The 20,754-nt window shown below is 44.1% G+C and overlaps 1 long non-coding RNA gene across 1 annotated transcript; it reads right to left on the reverse strand.

Annotated features, from left to right (window-relative positions):
• Positions 1-174: 174 nt before the first annotated feature.
• Positions 175-20,149, reverse strand: LOC127490583 (uncharacterized). Its single transcript, XR_007918627.2, has 4 exons — positions 20,054-20,149; positions 4,743-4,797; positions 3,433-3,584; positions 175-366 (listed from the first exon to the last, which is right to left on the reverse strand). It is a non-coding gene; the product is annotated as an uncharacterized lncRNA (long non-coding RNA).
• Between the last annotated feature and the right edge of the window lie 605 nt (positions 20,150-20,754).

Consider the following 20,754-nt stretch of genomic DNA (forward strand, 5'->3'; position numbering starts at 1 on the left):
GAAATTGCTACTTTGCTTCATTTAACAGGCAATTAATGAACTGGGGGAAAAGATAAATAAAATACAAGTGACTCTGCTTTCTGTTAAAGCCGATTCCCCAAAAGAAATCCTGTTCAGCGATATTTTAGAAATAACTTCCACTGTATTTTTTTTTAAATATTTTATTTATGTATGTATTTGAAAGGCAGAGTTAGAGTGAGGCAGAGGTAGAGAGAGAGTCTTCCATCCGCTGGTTCACTCCCCAGGTGGCTGCAACAGCTGGAGTTGTACTGATCCGAAGCCAGGAGCTTCTTCCTGGTCTCCCATGTGGGTGCAGGGGTCCAAGCACTCGGGCCATCTTCTACTTTCCCAGGCCATAGCAGAGAGCTGGAAGAGAAGTGGAGGAGCTGAGACTCAAACTGCTACCCAGATGGGGTGCCGGCACTGCAGGCGGAGGTTTTACCCGCTAAGCCACAGCGCTGGTCCTATAACTTCCACTTTAAAGAGGCTCTTGCCTAAAGTATAAACATGTCTCCTTCCCCTTTCTATCAAAATGTATCCCATTTTCCTGCACTTCACTCCTTTTGTTTGCTGAAATTTATCCTGGACTTTCAAGTATTTATTTTTATGTTCTTAAATCATTTGAACTAATATAGTTTTTGTGAGAAACCAGGAATATGTTTTCTGCATCTATAAACTTAACATATCAAATCCATTTCAGAGACTAATTTTCTTGTTTTTTCCTACAAGGACTTCTCGAGGAATTTCCCTTATTCATCAGAGAGAAAAGTAACAAAAGAAAAAAAAAATACTGCCTTACTAAAAAAATAGTAAAATAATAAAGTGATCAAACACACACACACACAAAAACATGCTGCGAAATGAAAAAGATCTAATGTATTATGGGGTGGGCACTTAAAACAGTGGTTCAGACACCGGTTGGCCACCAGCAGTCCATATCCTAGTGCCTGAGTTAATGTACTGGCTCCACTTCCTATCCTGCTTCCTGGGAGACAGCAGGTGAGGGCTTAACTACCTGGTCCCTGATCCCAAGTGGGAGATGCAGATTGAATTCCAGTCTCCTGGGCCTGGCCCAACCTTTACTATTGTGGGCATTTGGGGAGTGAACCAGCAGATGGTATATTCATTTCCCAACCCCCTCTGCTCTCTTTCTCTCTCCCTCTTTGCCTGTCTGCTTTTCAAATAAAATGAAAGCAAATAAAAATGTTTTATAAAGGTTGGACACATTATAAGAATTGTATCTTATAAACTCTAATCACAAATAAAAGTTGACCAATATTACTCTGTTGTCCAACAAAAATACATGCTAAAGTAAAAAAGAAATTCTTTCTCTGTGAGTTTACACAAATAATTCTCAGTGTTGGAAAATTATTTTCCATTTTAGGTCAGTCTCTCTTGCTTTTTAAGTTTAAATAAATAATATAGACTTCTTTGTTTTCTATGTAATTTTCATTTTTGGTCATTGGTCTCAAGTAACTTAGTGGGCAAATGATATGCCCTGCCTTTTCCTTGTGTTGCAGGTTTCATGACCAGTGTTGTCCTAACTCCTCCATGTAATTTATCCCCCACGCCTCTCATGTGCTGTCTGCTCCCTAGAAGGCCTTTAGGCAAACGCTCTGTAATGCCATAAGAATCTGGAACTGTTCCAGAAAGATGTGAAGGAAAATAATCCACTAATAAGTTCACTTTCAGGAAAGAAAAAAAAAAAAAAAAAAGAACACCATGAAGTGGTAACTGACAAGAGAAGACAGCTCTGGCTTAAACCAATTAAAGACATAACGTCAAATGCCTGCTCAGGCACCATTCGTCCCACCCCTTTTTTTCTTACACCTAGAGAACCAGAGCCAAAACTCAAAAACCAAAAGTGGGGGGATCTGTGCTCAGGAGGTTCCTATTCTAGCATCAGAAACTGGGTTCCGCTCTGAGTCTCCGATCTCTGACAAACGTCTCTTTGTCCCCAGCTCCCACATGGAAAGCCAGAACTTCCCTGAGGGCCCTGGACACTGCTCAATCAAGCACGGCATGGGCACTGAGGACCTGTTGGGGTCCCACTGTCCACCCACTCCCAATCCATAATTTACCCCTAAAACCAAGCAAAAGACACAGGCATAGCTCCTAATGTACAAAGAGAGTCAAGAACAACCTTACAGAATATAGAGGAAGAAAACCACAAATAAGTGATCACTACTTTAATACCTATGGTCAGTAGCATGGTAAGAAACTCACAATCTCAAGTTAAAGCTAGTATGGCCTTGAAAACATCCAGATAAGCCTGCCCCAGCGGCCACGGCAAAGGCAGCCATTCCTGCAGAGCCAGGCCGCCTCAGAGGACGCTGACAGCCAGCCCTCAGCTAAAGCCAGGGAGCTCGCCTCCTTGCTGGAAGCTTGATGCAGTCAAATGTAACAATGGGTCGCCTTGTTTTCCATGCCTTATAGATGTCTGGAGAACCGAAATCATCCCAGCCATCGGTGGATGAATTTAGGAAGTAATCAAATGCCCCTTAAAAGACACCCTTTCTTCTGAAGTGTTGTCTTTGGAAATGGGCCAAGATTGGTAAAATTGCAGAGGGGAACAGAGGCCTACCTGTTCATCAGAATACAGAATGTCATCATTTTCAAGGGCATACACACACACACAACTTCATCTGACCCTACATCACAATGAGGGAAATATTAGCACAGGTCAGGGACACGAGGCATGTACTAATTACTGACAAAATGGGGCTAGAACTGAAATTACTGTATTCTTTCCAAAACGCTGCAATGTTCTCCCCATTATTTAAAGCTGGAGGAAGGGGGAGATGGAAATGGGAAGTAAAGATGAGATTAAGCATTGCATTCAGTACTATAACAAATGTAACAGGCCATCAAAATACAAAGGATTCCTCCCAAAGATTTGGAATACACTTAAAACACACATTATGTATTTTTAAAAAGTACTTATTTATCTATTGAGAGGCAAAGAGAGGAGACAGACAGACAGATAAAGAATTCCCAAATTTTGGTTCACATCCCAAATGCCAGGATCCTGGAACTCAATTCAAGTCCCCAGCGTGGGTGGTAGGGACTGAACTACTTGAACCATCACCTATTGCTTCCCAGAGGCTGCTGGAGTCAGGAGTGAAGCTGGGTATCGAACCCAGGCACTTTGAAATGGGACAGGGCTGTCCTAACACCAGGCCAAATGTCCTCCCCTAGCTTTACATTTTCATCTGTCTAAGACAGATGGTGAGTTATTAAAGGGATCCTGGATATTATGGGGACAACAAAATCTCTTGAGGTTGACAAACTGAGCAGTTGACACTTACCTTGAAATGCCCTTGGGGGCATTTGTCAGAGAATTCTACATGGCTGTCCGTATCATACTTCACTGAATATCAGACACCCTTGACTGTAAGATGTGCCACTGCGGTATTTTATGTATGCACTTACTGTTAACCTGTCCATTTTGTCAAAGGGGAAATTAGGATGAAGGAAAGGATCCAGGCAGTGTCCTGTGGCTCAAGTCCTGCCCACTTGTCAGAGCTGGTGCTGATCATTTGGTCATGGGCATTGGTCCTCCTGAAGTGAGATGCTGCTCCTGCCTGAAGGTCAAAGACAAAGTGAAGGTCAAAGATAGTAAAACGAATGCTCCCTTCAGGAGACTAGGATCTAACACAGGAGCCAGATGTTAATGACGAGTGACTAAAGGTACGAGAACATGTTGAGATACTGACCCTGAGGCTGGGCAGACAAGGAGGAGTTTTGAGTACAGGTTCTAAAGATCTGGACTTGGTTAGTACTTGCTCCTTTAGCTTCTCCCTGGAAAGCACTGATTCAGACACCAAGAAAAGCTCCAATAACTTTTAGGAAGGTCCTGCCTTGACAAGCTCATACCTACTCACTTAATAATGCCAAACCGTGCAGACAGGTGTCCAGAGATGTTTGTATCGGGTGGGTGTGCCTGCTGCACTGAGTGATTCTTCCCCTGTCATGGTAGAGCTGGTGGGCAAGAATATCACTACCAAGGGTTATGCTGCCAATTCTCTCTCTTTGATCATGTTGATTAAGTAAACATGAAGTAGATATACAGATGATAAAGTCAGTTCATTGGTCACATGTAAAACGTGGGTACTATGGCACAGTGGTTAAGCTACCACTTAGGACACCTGCATCCCATATTGGAGTGCTGGTTTGGGTCCCTGCTTCTCCACTTCCAGCCCAGCTTCCTGTATCCTGGGAGGCAGTAGGTGATGGTTCACATGTTTGGGACCCTCCTTCCCACATGGAAAACCCAAATGGAGTTCCTGGCTCCTAGCTTTGGCCTGGTCCAGCCCTGGCTGTTGTGGGCACTTGGGAGTGAACCAGCAGATGGAAGATCTCTATCACTCTGCCTTTCAAGTAGATGGGGGAATAAACCACATTCTTCCCTTTGTTTCCTAACAGCTGTTAGATTTTCCTTCCCAAAGAAAGCACCCCTTTCTCCCTTCTTAGCACGCCTAGCTCTAGGGATGGACTTTGAGGATTAATTTCATGCTTAGTCCATGGACCCCTCAGTTATGGATCAGGATGCTTGTTTGACTGATGTCCTGGTTTCACCTTGGCCCTTACTGGGGAGAATGAGGATGCAGGTGCCCCTGGAAGCCAGCCTGAGATCTGAGCAACAGGCCAGGGAAGACAGAGCTAGGGCATCATGGGGTTCAACTGAAGGACCCTTGAAATCACACTGCCCCTTCTCAGACCCCAGCCCCATAAATCCTTACTGTAGTAGGTGCCAGTCTCGGTTGCAATTTCAGCATCTTGAAGCAAATGCACCCCCTAGAGAAGATACGGAAGTGAAAAGATTTCAGGTTTCAATGAGAAAAGTAGATTTGAACTGTGACTCCACTGTGGCCCTCCATCTCTTCACCTATAAGTGGAGATAAATAAGGATCAAATTACATAATTTATGCATGTCTGGTATAGTTCCTGCTATGTAACAATGAGTTGGTAATTAATAGTAGTTATTATATTTGTGCCCTGGACTTCAACACAAAAGGTATGCTTTAATTAGGAGTAATTTCTTACCCATAAACTATTGTGTCAGACTGTATGGTGCAATTGAAAGAGCCCTGTAGTGGGAGTCCAAAGACACGACTTTGATTCTGCCGGTGCGGGATCTTACAAAGCTTGTTTAGGCTCTTTCGCCTCAGTCTCCCCCATTCCATGGTGTGAAACCAAGAAAATCTCTAAGGATCCTTTTAGCTCAAAATGAATAATAGTCAATTTAAGTAGCAACATAAGGCACATGCGTGAGGTCTCAAAATACCTTCTTCTCTCCCTCATGGTGAGCCATAAGAATGGCAGCTGAGAAGTGAGTTTGCAAAGCTGAAGGCTCTCCAGGTTGAGGTCGAAGATCTAATCTGGAGACAGACGTTTATGTCCAGAGAGCAGGCTCTTCCTCGATGCTGGCACGGGTGTGTGTAAGCCTTGGTGCTTATTGGAGCAATGACACGGCTTTAAAAATTCTGATTTCAGTGTTACAGTTTTGTCTCCAAAAATATTAAATTTCTTTGTGCTCAGAAGCTCAACTATAGAATGGAGGACCTTGAAAAGCTCTTCAGAGTCTCTGGCAAATCCAACACTGATTCTATGAAAATCCCCATAAAGTCCTCGAGCTCAGAGGTAGGTGAAGTATGCTTATTTTTGCCTGGTCTGTGAGCTAAGAACACTTTTTTTTTAAACATTTGTTAAATGGTAAAGAAATCAAAAGGAGACTATTACCTTATGTCATGTGAAAATTAAATGAAAATCAAATTTCAGCATCCATAAATGAGTTCCATAATTATATAGGAAGGCAACTCCATCCATTTGCTGACATATTACCTACGGCTGCTTCGTGCCACCGGGCAGACTTGAGCATTTGCTGAGCACTGAAATAAAAAGACCCCTGAAGCATAAAATATTTACTGCCTGAGCCTTTACAGAAAGTCCACTGACTCCCTAGTCCATGGTCTAAAATTCTGTGAACTAATCCGATACATTAAACACTTTGTAAACCACGTAGCATTCATCCACATGAGCACGTAAGGGGTTCATATAAAGGAGAACTCTGAAATTAGAAAAGCACCCCCAGAACCAACAAGCCCAGCAACGCTCTCTGAGGTGGTGAACGGTGCCAGGATCAATCGCACGCTGCAAGGCAACATGGAATTATAAGCTAAGCTTAAAAAATAGGAACGAGAAAATCATCTGGATGACATTAAAGGAGTCGTCATTGTGCTCCTTTTACAGTCCTCCAGGCTTCCCTGGTCCACAGCAGGGATCTTTACAGCAAGTTGTTTTTTCTTCCTACACAGAAAGCTCTGACTGTGCCAGTGACGGCACGAAGCCCTGAGAGAAGCCGCCGGACAGGCCGGAGAGAAATGTGCGCCTTCGAGGGCGAGGGTGAGGAATGTTCCTACTCCATTTAGTTCTGACAAGTAAGTGGGAAGGGAGGGCACTCCCTGACCAGCCCGCAGCCCTGCGTGGGTGTGAATACAGTCATGGCTGCATATTACCACTTTGACCTTGATCTTAGACATTTGCTTGAGAAAATTTGCTCTATGCATGCTAATCCTCTCTTATTCATTGGGGCTATTTGGCCTTAATAAACACTTAAACAAATCTCATCTCATTGACGCTTATAAGGCAGTTCAATAAATTGATGTTTGATGATCTTAAATAATTTGGCCGGGCAAGAGACATTCAAACCAGTTCTGCACAATTCCAGGAGTCCAGACTTTTTCTACTCAGAAAATTAATTCCAGTCCTCTGTTGGTATCCATGCCAGCACCACTGTGGACACCCAGATCTGCAGACGCTCAAATCTCTTAGAGAAAATGATATCTATAACCTACACATGGCTCCCATATACTTTAAATCATCTCTGGATTATTTACCCTACCTAATACTACATAAATAGTTGTTATACTGTATTGCTTAAGGAATAATGACAAAGAGGGGGGAAAGTCTGTACATGTAAGTCCAGATGCAATTTTTTGCCAGTTTCATTTTTAAAAAATATTTATTTATTTGAAAGAGCAACAGAGAGAGAGGGAGAGATCTTCCATCTGCTGGTTAACTCCTCAAATGGCCACAACAGCCAAGGCTGGACCAAGCCAAAGTCAGGAGCACAGAATTCCATCCTCATCTCCCACTTGGGTGACAGGAAGCCAGGCTGTCATCCACTTCCTTCCCAGATGCATTAGCATGAAGCAGAGTAACTAATTTCAAAGCACTGCTCCAAAATAGGAGGTTGGCATTACAAGGAGCACTTTAATCCCCTATGTCTCAAAGCCGGCCTCTTTCCAAATAATTTTCTATCCATAGTTGGTCAAATTCATGAATGCAGAACCTGGCAATAGGGAGGCTGACTAAATGTAAGTAACAATTGGGTTTCCATGACAATTTTTTGAACTTTTAGTGATTGATGTCTAGACAAATAGGGTAGTTAGTCTGTTAAAAATAGAAGATATAAGGTGCTGGCGCTGTGATGTAGCAGGTAAAGCCGCCACCTGCAGTGCTAGCATCCCATATGGGTGCTGGTTTTAGTCCTGGCTGCTCCACTTCCAATCCAGCTCTCTGTCATGGCCTGGCAAAGCACCAGAGGATGACTCAAGTCTTTGGGCCCCCACACCCATGTGTGAAAGCAGGAAGAAGCTCCTGACTCCTGGCTTCGGATTGGCTCAGCTCCAGCCATTGCAGCCATTTGGCGAATGAACCAGCGGATGGAAGATCTCTCCCTCCCTCTCTGCCTCTGCCACTCTGTAACTGTGCCTTTCAAATAAATAAATAAATCTTTAAAAGAAGTTGAAGACATTAAGTGGTATTATTTTCTAGTAACAGTTTCTCAGATATAGTGATTTGGAGGTTGAAAGAATCAAGTTTTGTTTTTGTTATTACTTAAGCTCTATGAGCCTCAATTTTCCTCATCTGTAAAATGGGACAGTAAAATCTGCCTTGAACATACCTCAGAGATATTGCAAGTATCAAGTAAAACAGTTTATAAGAAAGTGCTTGTAAGTACTTAATTATATTTCTTGATCACCATTGGATTCTTTTTTATCAAATTTTTTTTAATCCAATGTTACTATTCTAAGAAGGAAACAGATGGATACTTAAGATTTAAGTAGACATAAATGCAAACTGGGTACGTATTATTGGATGAAAAATGTAATTTTAACAAATGGATGTTTTGGGGGCCAGTGCTGTGGCATAGCAGGTAAAGCCGCTGGCTGAAGTGCCGGCATCCCATATTGGCACCAGTTCTAGTCCTGGCTGCTCCACTTCCAATCCAGCTCTCTGCTATGGCCTGGGAAAGCAGTAGAAGATGGCCCAAGTCTCTGGGCCCCTGCACTCTCGTGGGAGACCCAGAAGAAGCTCCTGGCTTCTGCCTTCGGGTTGGTCCAACTCCGAGCGTTGCAGCCATCTGGGGAACGAACCAGCAGATGGAAGACCTCTCTCTCTCTCTCTCTCTGCCTCTGCCTCTCTGTAACTCTGCCTTTCAAACAAATAAATAACTCTTAAAAAAATGAATGTCTTCTTTTGGTAAGCTTTTGGATAAAATTATCATCCTAAAGAAAAACCATTTTCTCACTTTGTGTAAGATGCTATGCACCCAGTGGAAAGAACAGGTAATCAAAGAAGGAGGTACTTTCTCTGAAGGGAGGAGAGAACCTCCACTTTGACTATGACCTTGTCTAAACAAGATAAGAGTCGGAGAACTCAAGGGGCTTCCATAGCCTTGGAAACTCATGACTGGAGCATAGGGAGATTACTGATGCCATAGACAGGAGTGTCAATTGGTAAAGTCAACAACAGGAGTCACTGTGCACTTACTCCTCATGTAGGATCTCTGTCCTTAATGTGCTGTGCATTGAGATTTAATGTTATAACTAGTACTGAAACAGTATTTTTCACTTTGTGTGTCTATGTGGGTGCAAACTGTTGAAATCTTTACTTAATGTATACTAAACTGATCTTCTGTATATATAGAAAATTGAAAATGAATCTTGATATGAATGGAAGGGGAGAGAGAGCGGGAAAGGGGAGGGTTGCGGGTGGGAGGGAAGTCATGGGGGGGAACCAATGTAATCCATATTCTGTACTTAGGAAATCTATATTCATTAAATAAAAGTTAAAAAAAATTGGAAGGACTCCATAAAATAAAATCTATGAAACTCCGTAAAAAAAAAATAAAAAAGAGAGATGCTATGCAAAGAGGGCAACACAGCCGCAATCACAAACTCCCTCCAAGTTTGCAATGCAGTTGGATGTGGCACAAGTTAAGTTCCATGCCACGTACCATACTGTACATGTGCACTCCCGCCTGGGTTGCAACCACCATAAACAGTTCCCACGAGTTCCGGCTTTCACAGTCTCCCAAGAACGGCAGGGGCTGCTGGCCCACAGCATGGCGATAATCTGTGTCCACATGCTGGCTCCATGGCTACTCCACTTACAAGTGTCTGACACACTGAAAAGACCCACCCCTGTTCTCATGCTTCCCTCACCCAGCCCAGGAACTGAACCACCGCCTCTCAGCTTCCTTCTTCCTCACAGCTATCCTCTCTTGCACACGTACACACAGGTGCTCTTTCATTCCCAGGTTAGTGTGCTAGGGCTGCCCTGACAAAACACCACAGACTGGGTGTATGACCAGGAGTATAGTGCCTCAGGGTTCTAGAGGCGGGGAGCCTACAGTCCAGATGCTTCCTCTTAAGGGCTGTGAGGGCAGGGTCTGTCCTGTGCTCCTCACCGTGGCTCCTCAATGGCTGTCTTGGTATTCACATGGCATGCTTCCTGTGTGTGTCTCTGTGTCCAGATTTTCCCTTTTTATGAAGACAACAGTCCGATTGGAGGAGGACCCTCCCAGCTGAATTCATTTTAATTTAACTAATTACATCTGCAACCTGATTTCCAAAGAAAGTCACATTCTGAGTCCCTGGGAGTTAGTTCTTCCATCTATGAATTTGAAGGGAACACAAAATCCAGCCCATACCAGCTCCCTTTCTTCCTCCTTCTTCCAACATGCTCACATCTCTCCAGGCAATCTTTTACTCTCCTTCCTTCTCTCACCCCCCTTGGCCTCACTCATCAGCCTGGAAATTATCCCACAGGGGAGGGGAACATACAGGAATGGTCATATCCAGGATTGACCTGGACCTGGCTGGAGCAACCTCTGCAGGCACTCAGGAGGTGAGAGCCCCTCCAGAATGTCCCACCTGACTCTCTTCTCTTTCAACCAGCTGTCTTATCTTCAAACACCATCGTTCAAGGTCAACATTTCCCACATGGCATTCTTTTATCTTTATCACAAGGATTCAAATCGTATTGTGTTCTGTTACACTCTCATTGCCAATGTGTGTTTTTGTATAACTGTTATAAAAAGTTGAAATAAAAGTCTCTGTGAGATGGTAACTATCCCTCCTCCCCCCACTTCCACCTTCCACTCTCATAGTCATCACTGCAATTCTTTCTCTAAGTATTTATTGGGGACCAATTATGTGCTGAACACTGCGGTGAAAATGGGAGACACAAACGTAAGGGAGTCATGATGTCTGCTAGAAAGAGGCACACACAGCTAGAGGGATAGACAGATATATCTAAGTCTCTTAATCTTAACAGAGTAATATTTGTGAGATGATATGGTAGCACAGAAGATGGAGTGATTAATTAAGCTTCAGGAACCAGAAGTTATCAACCCCCATGCATCTGACAGAGCCCAGCTTTCTTGGGAAAGGTAAGATTTCTTAGACAGTTGACTGATCAGAGAGAATGGCTGGCCTGCAGAAGGAAAGGGCGTCCCAGCACATTAAGGTTGAACTGGGAAGCAGAAGGGGCATGCAAGTGAAACACCGCATGAGAGGACTTCTGAGCAGCCTTGCTTCCGACCATTCTGTCTACTGCAGTGGATTAGTTTCAATGTGTTGAAGTTCTTGGTATGTTAAAGTGATGGATGCCACCTGTGACCTCAGGGACATGCACATGGCTCAGTGGAAATGAATGAAGTGTTTCTGAACCTGCTTTAAAAACTGCAATTCAAGCTCCTTATCAACTTACAAGAGTCCTTGTAATCACCCAAGCAAGGCAATTGTTGACACACTATTTCATCTACGCTCCAGACCATTATTAGGAGCTGCACCATGGCCAGTCATCCACAGAAACTTTTCATTTTCTCTTGGTAGTTAGTTTCACATCATTTCCGCTTGCACTTGGGACTGGATTATTCCAGCATTTTCCATATATTCACGAAGCTAAAGCCTAGATGCATTCATCAGCAGACTTTAAAATTGTTCTTTTGCAAGAAAAGTTCCCAGAATCCCAATTTCCCCTTGAACCATTTGAATGTGTCATCAAAAGCCAGGAGTGTAACTGTGTGTTGTCCATAACACCAAGATTTGTTCAGCTCTTGCACACTGACATGTTTCACATCCTGTTGCCATTGATTTTTCACTTTTTATTTCTCATCAGCTAACAGTGGGTGAATGTGTTCATGACTTAGGCTCCAGCCAAATCCTATTCCTTGTTCTGGAATGGATTTTGCTCCCAAAGCTTTGGTGCAGAATGAAGAAATGTCAGAATGTTAAAACTGAGAGAATTTGTGATCATATTATCCCCTGAAGGCACTTCATTTTTTTCCTTTTTTTTATTTTTAATTATTTATTTGACAGGTAGAGTTACAGACAGAGAGACAGAGAGAAAAGGTCTTCCCTCCGTTGGTTCACCCCCAAAACGGCCGCCACGGCCGGAACTACGCCAATCTGAAGCCAGGAGCCAGGCGCCTCCTTCCCGTCTCCCTTGCGGGTGCAGGGCCTAAGCACCTGGGCCATCCTCCACTGCCCTCCTGGGCCACAGCAGAGAGCTGGACTGGAAGAGGAGCAACAGGGACCAGAACCCAGTGCCCATATGGGATGCTGGCACCGCAGGCAGAGGATTAACCAAGTGAGCCACGGCGCCGGCTCCCCCTGCAGGCACTTTTATGGTGAAGACACTGAGGCCAGAGAAGTTACAAATTGATAAGAATATGCAGAATCCAAACCAGAACCCAGGTCCCTAGAAATTCCTATTTTTTTCTCTGTCCCCATCCTTACTTCTCTCTCCATGTGAGTCATGTCAAAGATTTTGAACCCTATCTAACAAGAGAGAGGATCAACTGAAGGTTTGTAAGTTGGGGTAATTATGATCTGATTTAAATATGCATTTTAAAACTCCCTAGTGAGGGCCAGTGCTGTGGCACAGAATGTTAAGCCTCCTCCTGCAATGCCGGTTTGAGTCCCGGCTTCTCCACTTCCAATCCAGCTCCCTGGGAAAGCAGCAGAGGATGACCCAACAATTTGGGCCCCTGCATCTGTGTGGGAGACCTGAAGAAGCTCCTTCCTCCTGGCTTCAGCCTGGCCGAGCCCTGGCTCAGTCCTGGCCATAGCAGCCATTTGGGACATGAACCAGTGGATGGAAGATCTCTCCCCGACACCTCAGTTACCCTGAATGAGTGATCAAGGATTGAACCCTAGGAATCTGTATTCTTTTATTTTTTTTTAATGCCTAGATCGATTCCAATGACAAGCCAGTCTTGGGAACCACTGCTCTAGCAAATTTGAATTAAAGTGGTTTGGAAAGAATTCTCAGCTGTGGTGGGCACTGGGCCAGGGGTGTTATAACACTAAGACATGGGACCATTTGGAGTTACATTCCAAGTGAGTGATTAGAAAATATTGCTTCCAGGCCGGCGCCATGGCTCACTAGGCTAATCCTCCACCTGTGGCACCGGCACCCAGGGTTCTAGTCCTGGTTGGGGTGCTGGATTCTGTCCCGGTTGCTCCTCTTCCAGTCCAGCTATCTGCTGTGGCCCGGGAAGGCAGTGGAGGATGGCCCAAGTGCTTGGGCCCTGCACCTACATGGGAGACCAGGAGGAGGTGCCTGGCTCTTGGCTTCAGATCGGCACAGTGCACCAGCCGTAACAGCCATTTGGTTGGCTCTCTCTGTCTCTCTCTCACTGTCTAACTCTGCCGAAAGAAAGAAAGAAAGAAGAAAGAAAGAAAGAAAGAAAGAAAGAAAGAAAGAAAGAAAGAAAGAAAGAAAGAAAGAAAATATTGCTTCCAGCTCTCTCCTGGGAAAGCAGTAGAGGATGGCCCAAGTCCTTGGGCCCCTGCACCCATATGGGAGACCGGAGGAGGATCCTGGCTCCTGGCTTTGGACTAGCGCAGCTCAAGCCGTTGCAGCCATCTGGGGATTGAACCAGCAGATGGAAGACCTCTCTCTCTCTCTCTCTCCCTCTCTCTCTGCCTCTCCTTCTCTCTCTATGTAACTATGACTTTCAAGTAAACAAATACATCTTTAAAAAAAAAAGAAAGAAAATATTGCTTATGGTATAGAGGAACTAAAGAGACAGAGAGGCAAAGAAGGAAGAGAAAGACTGCTTTTGATTTCCCAACTGTCTAAGATCTGCTAGGGTTCTAGGGATATTGGATCCTTACAACAATCCTCCCTCCCTCTGTGTGTGTGTGTGCAGTGGAGTGGTCTTGGTCCATGTTGGAGGAAGTACATGGGCTCACAATCTCTCTCCTCCCTTCACTCTCTATTCCCGGTTATTCTCTCCCGCCCAAACCTATACCCTTGTCAGTCTTCTGTCTTCCCAGGAACTGATGATCTAATCCGAGTTAGTGTGTTACTAAATGCCTGGTAAGGACTTGGTGTGGTGTCTGTAAGGAGACACAGCTTCATCTGAAAACCTTCCCAGAGTTCCTGTAGCACAAAGAACAACTGGTTCTTGAAAAAAGAGTAGGAACCAGAGACTAGGGAGGAGGGCAGTTTATGAAGGAGACATTAGGGTCTACCTTGCTTCACACTTTTATTTTCTAATTTATTTGAAAGGCAGAGAGAGAGGGAGAATATCTTCCATAATTGGTTCACTCCCCAAATATCCACAATACTTGGGACCTTGGGACGGGCCATGTCAAAGCCAGGATCCCAGAACTCAACCTGCTTCTCCAACATGGGTGGTAGGGACCCACTTGAGCCATCACTGCTTCCTCCAAGGGTGCACGTTAGCAGAAAGCTGGATTGGAAGTGAAAGACCTGGGACTCGAACCAAGCACTCTGATATGGGAATTGGGCATCCCAAGTAGCAACTAACCACTGTGCCAAATGTCTACCCTTACTTCACACTTTTCAATTGTACCTTAAAAAAAGATTATTTATTTATTTGAAAGAGCTACAGAGAGGGGGAGAGGAGATAGAGATCTTCCATCTGCTGTTTCACTCCCCCAAACAGTCACAAGGGCTGTGGCTGAGCCAGGCCAAAGCCAGGAACCAAGAGCTTCTTCAGGTCTCTCATGAGGGTCCAGGGGCCTAAATATTTGGGTCATCCTCTGCTGCTTTCCCAGGCACATTAGCAGGGAGCTGGATTGGATATGGAGCAGCCAGGATACAAACCAGCACCCACATGGGATACTGGCATTGTGGGCAGCAGCTCTACCCAATACACCACAATGCCAAACCCTCAATCATATCTGTTGATAGAGATCAGAAATGTTCACAGAAAGAAAGTTTTTATATCAGCATCTCCCTGGATGCATGAAAATTCAACCACAAATTACCCTCATGTAAAGAAACTTAATACTGAATTTCTCAGATAACTATGTCCAGAAAATCACACATGGTCTAAAAGTTAGATGAAACTAGATGAGGGAAACAAATGGAAGATTTAATTTAATGTATGTTTTAATTTATTCAAGAGTCAGAGAGAGAATGAGAGAGAGAGCACTCCCATCCATTGGTTCACTCCTCAAATACCTTCAATGGCCAGGCCTGGTTTGTTCTGAAGCTGGGAGCCAGGAACCCAATCCAGGTCTCACACATGGGTTGCAAGGACCCAACTATTTGGATCATCACATGTTGCCTCTCACAGTCTGCCTTAGAAGGAATCAAACCCAGATACTCCAGTGTGGGACATAGATAACTTCATGGCTAAGCAAAATGCCTGCCACAAGATTCTATTTAGAATTGGACCAAATTGAGGGAAATGAGTGTTGTCATCCTCAAAAATCTTTCTTCTGAGGGCAGCCATTCAGCCGAGTGGTTAAGAAACCCATATCTCACACTAGAGTAACTGGGTTTGGTTCCTGACACTAGCTTCCTGCAAATGCAGACCAGCAGAGACAGCAACGATGAGTCAGGCAATGGCGTTCTTGCCACCCTCATGGGAGACCTGGATTGAGTTCCCAGCGTTGGCCTTGCCTAGCGCCAGCTGTTGTGTACATTTGGGGAGTGAAGAAGCAGATGGATGCTCTCTCTTGCTTTCTTTCTCTTCCTATTCTCTGCCTTTCAAATAAACAGATTTTTAAAGAAATAAACTTTATTGCTAGTAGATAAATTATTGATGTGCAAATATACAAACTGAGAGAGAAAGAATGGAAGACACACAGAGAGAGAGAGGGGTAGATGGAAATTTTGTATCACCAGAATGTTAATTGAGATTAACTTTGGGGCCGGCGCCGCGGCTCACTAGGCTAATCCTCCGCCTAGCGGCGCCGGCACACCGGGTTCTAGTCCCGGTTGGGGCGCCGGATTCTGTCCCGGTTGCCCCTCTTCCAGGCCAGCCCTCTGCTGTGGCCAGGGAGTGCAGTGGAGGATGGCCCAGGTGCTTGGGCCCTGCACCCCATGGGAGACCAGGAAAAGCACCTGGCTCCTGGCTCCTGCCATCGGATCAGCGCGGTGCGCCGGCCGCAGCGCGCCGGCCGCGGCGGCCATTGGAGGGTGAACCAACGGCAAAAGGAAGACCTTTCTCTCTGTCTCTCTCTCTCACTGTCCACTCTGCCTGTCAAAAAAAAAAAAAAAAAAAAAAAAAAAAAAAAAAAAAAAAAGAGATTAACTTTGGAAGAACAGATTCACATGTTTTTGTTTTAATTTTACTTTTGTTTATCTGCATTTTTCTGGATGTTTTGTAATGAACATTCACAATACTATCGCATTAGTATTGTAAGAATTTTTTTCTAAGACAAAAGAAAAAGAAAGGAAGGAAAAGAGGAAGGCAGGGAGGGAGGGAGGAGGAAGATGCACACACTTGGGAATGGCGCTGTGTTGGTTTAGACCCCGCAGTCCATCCTGGTGCGCATTTTGCCAACCTGCTCTAGAGCACGATGGGTTTCCAGGCTTTGTGTGTGAGATGCGGAGGCCAGGAGCATCCTCAAGAAGAGAAGAACAGAGGGAAACCATCTGGACATGGAGAATCTCCTCTACCAGAGGATTTACCCAACAGTGCAAGCCCTTTGTTTCAAGTTTCAATTATAGCCACAGCAATATTGCAAACCTGATGAAAGCATCGTTTAGGTCAACTTCAAAGCCAAGCTGGGATGTAGGCTCTGTCAGGGGAGAGCCAGCCACACCTCCACCTCCACCTCCTCACTGGGACCCACCCAGGGCTAGGACTACAAACAGGCCCAGCTCACACTGGTCTCCAGGGGATGTGAGTGATGGACTCAAGATGGGAAGACTTCAAACACAGCCCTTTGCTTTTCTCTCCTCCTCTTCCACCCCTTGTTTAGTTCCTTGTATCTGTTTACCCTGTAGAGAAATCCTCCAACCCACTTCCCCCCCACCTCCCTTCCTGTCCCTCTCCTTTCCCAGAACCTAGAATGCAAAGCTCCTAAAATCGGGAGCTTCCTGGCTGTGAGGACACAGGGCTGTGATGCTGAGTCCCTCGTTCATTGCTGTCGCACACTTGGTGTCTCTTGGGTTTTGGTTCCTGGCTAAGGGCAGACCCAGAGCCAGCTTCTCAGTAGAGTGATCACAGAATCATTTAGGTTCAATAAGAATCCTTTTAGCTTTATTTTTAAGATTATTTCAAGGATCCCTAAGGGCCTTCACATTTTTCTTGAGAAGAAAAATTCATTTATTTTAATATTTTAGATGTGGGTAAGCCTGAAGTGATACCAAACAGGTCAGATTAAAGTAGCATTATAATTACCACGCTGCAATTTAAATTCTGGGCCTCAGAGGCCAAATTTCATAAAGGGCACTTCCTTTGTCTACTAAAAACAGTAATTAGCAAGTGCGTACAGGGCATTTTTATATAATCTTAGGTGAACCTCTCTAGAACTCCGTGAAAGCAACAGGACAAGTATGGGAAACAGACGGGGGAAGTCATGTTGCCTGTGGAAGAAGGTGTTAGCTGGGAAAGAACGGAGGCAGCTGTTTGGCCCAAGTCTGGGATTTTCTCCCACACCCACCACAAGGCAGCTCCAGTCCCAAAGAGAAAGAAGTCCTTTGCCTGGAATTTGCCTCCCTGCCCTACCGCCACACACCAAGGTTAGACTGCCACTGGGGGAGAAGTTGGAGGATTCCTGGAATAAATTTCCAATACATTTTTTAGGTTGAATAATTATTCATTAGAAATTTTAATACATATGTCATTTTGACTAATCAACTCTTAAAAACATTTGATAACTCATTCCAGAATAATTTTTAATAGCTATAGACTTAGACACAAAGGAAATCAAGACATATTCATGAATATTTTTATTGTAGAAAATTATAAGATTGTTGGTAGAAACTTTCAAGAACATCCAGATAATAGGATAAAAGCAATGGGACAAGTGAAATGGAAATGCAAGTTCAAGAAGAAAAACCAGCATTGCAAACTTTCCCACCTTTAGAGAAGAGCTTTCCCATAGACTATGTGTGGATGACAATACGTGTACACTATTGCAGTTCTGTGGATACACTTGAAAGGGTAATATAGCAGTGTTTTTATTTAATTACTTATTTACTTGAGGGAGAGAGAGAGAGAGCGCTCTCAATCTCCAGCTGAAGTCATAACTGGGAGCCAGGAACTCAATCCAGTCCTCCCATGTATGTGACAGGATCCCAACTACTTGAGCCATCAGTGCTTCCTTCCAACATCTGCATTAGCAGGAAGCTAGAATCTGGAGCCAGAGACGGGTATCAAACCTAAGCACTGATTTGGGATGCAGGCATTTTAATCAGCTAGGTCAAATGCCTACCTTAATAACATTAGTATTAAGTGCCAATGATTATAACACAATAGAAATTGCATCCTTTGCATCAGATGATATCAAACATTAAAAAAAATCTTAATGGCAATTTTTTTAAGTGTGAGGGGTACCGAGTTTTTTGACATTCTGTGAGGGAGAGCATCAACAAATATTTTGATGACCACTGAGTTAGACAACCTGTATGGTCTCATCTGAGGTTGAGAAGAGCAGTAAATGGCGCATTTCAAAATAAACTTATAGGCGATAGAGATTGTGAAGGGCCTAACACAGGGAAATCACCAAACTGGATATTCATTGAAAACTTCATTTTAGATTACACTGAACACACTTCACGTAAAACTACAAGTGATCAGAAAACCATGGGATGGCAGAGGCGACGGGGAGGTTCAGAATAGTTTAAAAGGCAACGAGTGGATAAAATATTGAACTGTTTTGTGTTTGTGATCAACTACTTCTGACCATTCAATAAACCACTCATACAACATCTTTCTACCAAAATCACCAAACTTCTTCAATTACTTCAGCTAAGCGGTGTGAATGAACTAAAGAGAACTTCTGTGGGCTGCCTGTAAATCGCGGTAGCTCCCCTTCAGTCTGCATGCTCCCAGGAAAGGGGAGGGGAGGACTGCACGTGCTTCTCTGAATCCAGTATGGAGAGGCCCCACGGCATTCCAGTAGAAAGGGATTCCAGTAGGAGAGTCCCCATGGTATTCGTTGAGGAAGCAGGATAGGAAAAAGTAAGGAAGAAGTAAAGGCTGCACAAACAACAGCTACTACAGTAATTATGGTAGTGTTTACCAGCTACTGTGTGGTGAGAACCTTACATACATTAAGGCTGATGCAGTATGAAAGATTAGAGATGGGCAGTATCTTTCTTTTGTGAAATGGAAGAGACAGGTGTGAAAAGCAAGGCGGGAAGTAAGATTCTCCTAATGACAAAGATATTCCATAGTCAATTTCACCCTCATTTTACAGAGGAGAAAACTAGGGTTGTAGACAGGGAAAGAGCTTGCCTGAGGATAGCCTGTGTAACTGTAGAACTTAAACTAAGATCCACATTGCTGTGATTCCCAAGACCATGTCTTAACCATGCAAATACAGGAAAAGAGACCATCCTTGGCCTTTATTAACACCAACGGTGTTTAGGTATGGTGCTCCAAGAGTCGATGCCTTTTTATCCCCTTTGCCTTCCTTTGTCCTTCCCACCCATTCACTCTCCTCAGTCTTTCTCTTTTTGCTCTTCCCATTTTTCTTTGTAATGTATCAATGCCTTAAGTCTTCTAAAGGCAAGCACCAGCATTGCCTCATTTCTCCTGGGGCTAACAAGCTCTGTGCACAGTCTGTGGGCAGGATATTCAGGATTTGGACCTGTTTCTAAGGCTGCATTCCATTCTTGGACCACTTTTTTCCCACTGATGCCCACACATAATAATTATTATCAAATAATAAGACAAGTTATTCAATAATTAACACCTGGAAAGAAGCCAGCCAACTGGCATCAAAGCCAGACTCAGTGCAGTTGGGTTTCATGAGCTGGACATATAATAAAGAAAGGAAGATTTAGTCAGCACTGGAGTATTTGGGCTATAGCAGCTTAATAAAAGCTGGACAATCAGCAAACAAACAAAAAGAGGCGATAGGAAATGGAAGCAACATGGAGTAAGAATGTGGACAAGGGCAGCTAAATTGATGTGACACATGAGTTGGAGAAGGGATATAGTGGAAAAGATTATGTGGTCCACAGGCAAAGGAAGGCTTTATGTGATTAAAAACCACTGATCTTGACTGAATTGTAATAGTGTCCATGGTGACAATTAAAAGAAGCATTTGGAATGGCTCAACAATCATTCTAAAATCAATTCTATTCTAACAAGGCTGGCTATGCAAAAGAGCATGATAAGTGATGGGATTATTTTGTATGAAATCAGCAGAGAGCTCCACCCTCACAAATGTCATCTTCATTTGTCAGTTTTTCATTACTTTAAATAAAATACCCGAGAAAAGCTACTGCAGAGGGAAGAGAGTTTATTTTTGCTTACAGTTTTGGGGGCTCACAGTCCAAGATCAAATTGTTCCCTTAGTCTGGCATCTGATGGCAGAATGTGTGCAGAGGAAGGATCAGGAAGCAGAAAGGGACAGGAAGCATGCTTTCCCTTCAGATCCAAGTCTCTAGAGCCACAGTGATTGGATGCTAGGGCCCCACCCTAACAGCTGAAGCCAATCTAATCCCTTTTCAAGGCTATACCTCAGACACCATAATTCAATTAAGGTCCACCCTTAATCCATTAATGCAAGACTCTGGGAATCAAGACTTTAACACATGGGTCTTTGGGGAAGCACCCAAATGATTTTCCGAACCATAACACCATCCCCATTATCCACTGCTCAGCCACGATGCTTCAAATTCACCCCACTAGTTCCACTTCTAGATTGAGGCACTTGAGCACACGATGGCAGATTCTAGCAAGAGAGCCAATTCCTCTCTTTTCACTGACGGCAGCTACCTTCCCCTTTCCAGTTAGATTGCCCTCTCCCACCAAGCAGGCTCTTTCACAACTTTGTGCTTTGCCTGGAAGGAGGGCACACCAACCTTCCCAGGCAGCCACAGCAACCCAGGCCATCACAAGAGGGACCACATACACGCTACTCTTCGTGACATGGAGAATGCAAATTTCCTCTGAAAAGCCACATAAATTCTGAAGTTTACTATCAGTTTTGTTTTGGATTTTTGATTGTCAAA

This window comes from Oryctolagus cuniculus, chromosome 6, assembly GCF_964237555.1.
Source record: "Oryctolagus cuniculus chromosome 6, mOryCun1.1, whole genome shotgun sequence".
NCBI lineage: Eukaryota > Metazoa > Chordata > Mammalia > Lagomorpha > Leporidae > Oryctolagus > Oryctolagus cuniculus.